General features: G+C 42.8%; 1 pseudogene; it reads right to left on the bottom strand.

The window, feature by feature from the left end:
* Positions 1-261: 261 nt before the first annotated feature.
* On the bottom strand, positions 262-1,241 carry LOC118843189 (annotated as a pseudogene).
* Between the last annotated feature and the right edge of the window lie 1,236 nt (positions 1,242-2,477).

A 2,477-nucleotide genomic window follows, 5' to 3' on the forward strand; every position in this document is an offset into this window, starting at 1 on the left:
ATAGGAAGGACATCGGAATACCCCAAAGTTAATAGTTATTAAGTTAGGCCTTCCCACTGCACCTCTCCCCAACAGCTGAGCTGTGGACAAAAGAACCTTATGCAGGGATTTCAAAAACAACCCTGATAATTTCAGTGCAAATTGTCACCATCGTGATTCTGGATAAATTAAAATGATCACTGCTTTTGGTCCATTAATAAAGACATGATCTCTTGAGAGCTTCTTTTTCTTCTGTTGCCCTTTGAGCAGGGTTTGCCAGGACTAACGATAATGCCGCAGATAAATCAGCTTCTGAGGCCGAAACTTTTCTCTGCAGAGGGGTCATTCCCTCTTGGTATTAACTCCTCAGTGATGCACTCCCAGCAGAAGAGGTGGCCACAAGGTGTGGCTGTAGGCCCCACCCCCACACCCCCATCCTCCGCCCTCCTCCAGGCACAGGATACAAACTGAGCCCCTGCCCACAGCCTTCTCTTCCACATGGCTGTTGCGGTGGAGCTTCCACTCCTGTGCCCGCTGCCTCAGACTCAGGCTGTATATCTAGACACTCACCGAGAGTAGAAGATGCAGCAAGGACACCATTCCAAGAATCCTGTACCTCTAACGAACCCTGTGGTCATCCTCGGGGAAGCGGCACTCGCGGAGATACTCAATACCCGTGAGCCTTTTGGCCAGGTGTTATAATACTCCGTAGATGTAGAACATGGAGACGTGCAGCAGGTGGAGGCAGGTGATGCTCTGCTTTAGAATATACAATGTAGGCAGGAGCGTGTTCTGTGGCTCAGTCAGGTCGCGGACGTGACTGTGAAGATACCGCTGAAACAATGACTGACCTCGGACAGTGGGCACGAGGCTTTTCTGTGCCTGACACTCTCGATTTATGCCTGCAGCTCGTTCTCAAGATGGACTAAGGCCTTATCCAGTACGTGGGGCACGAGGGTGTGCGAAGAGACGAGCACGGCTCGGCGAAGCCAAGAGGGGACTCTTCTCTGGGATGGGTTCACGTATTCTTGAATGATGTTCACATATTCTTCCCCAAGAGTCTGGTACCCTGAAAACATGGTGAGGGTGAAGTGCTCCACATCCGATAGCAGCTCAATTTCCATCCTCTACGCTAGCCATTTCTTAGCACCCAGCAGGCTGTGCCGGGCACCTCTGGCTGAGCTCCGCTGGCTGCCCTTGTAATACTCATCCTTCAGCGCTGCGTGGATCACCTCCGGTTGATTGGTGGACACCAGGGACATAACTACGATGCTAAGGGTCTCCTGGATCCAGGCACAGCCCCTTGGAGCCCCAAGGGCAGGGCCTGGTGACCCTCATGCCCTATTTCTGTTGAAGATACCATCACCCTTCTAATCACCCAGATTTTTAAACCTAGAGGAATTACTGATTTTTCATTTTCTGTCACTGCTCCCTATCTAATTATCAATTCTTTCTGAGTCTGCCTCTACAGCCTTTCTCATGTGTCCTTTTTTTTCTTTCTCATTTTACCTAGCCACCACCCTACTATAGACTTTCATCATATCATCTCTTCCCTGTGCACATTTTGATATTCAGGTATTGATAATTTTTTTTCAGTAATTCAGTGAATTTACCCAACAATTCTACCAGCTAGGCCTCCTTTCTCTAATTTGTTCACAAATATGTGATATGCTGCTTAAAATCCAGATTTTCTTTGTTTATGGTATTTCTCTTACTTAGCAAATCTAGTAACCTTGTCAAAAATGAACAAGCTTATTTTGACTTGACATTTTTGGTGCTCCCTATTGTGACCACTGGTTCCCCATATAAGTGCTACCAAAACATTCCTTAAAAATCATTTTATAATTTTTTAGTAATAGAAATCAAGCTGAGAAATCAAAGAAATGAAAAACAATCAAAATTATACTTTGAAGAATATGTTTTCTTCCTTTTTGAAAAATAAGGACCAAATTTTACATGTTGCATTTTTTTTAATTCTCCATGATTTTTCCAAGTTCCTGGAAGCATTCCACCAACCTTTAGGTCGTGATAACTCACTCTCAGTGAGAATAGTTAGAAGCTCTCTCATCTCATGAAGTTTCAATTTTCTGTTAGCTATTTTTATTCTATATTAACAATCATGAACATCATTCTTGGCAAAAAGTAGACAAGAAAAGTGGGAGTTGAGTAGTTTTACCTTTCTTTGATAGTTATATTTCTAGTTATCTCAAGCTGTAGTCTTGTTCTTTGACTTATCTCCAATACAGATAAAAGCAAATACTTTTTTTCTGTCTTTATCATTCATCATGAATCAGCATGTCTTGATCTTTAGTATTCTAAAAATTATTCTTATAAAATCATGCCACTAAAAAAAAATCCACCCCATATTTTGTGACCAAGAGAACTAGTCTTTGCTTTATTCTTCACATGTGTCACTTCTCTCATTTCCATGCATTTATATCCATGTTTCATGCTTGGAATACACTCTCTTTATTAAGCCCAATCATTATTTTACACGT

The sequence above is a fragment of the Trichosurus vulpecula genome, chromosome 3 (genome assembly GCF_011100635.1).
Source record: "Trichosurus vulpecula isolate mTriVul1 chromosome 3, mTriVul1.pri, whole genome shotgun sequence".
NCBI lineage: Eukaryota > Metazoa > Chordata > Mammalia > Diprotodontia > Phalangeridae > Trichosurus > Trichosurus vulpecula.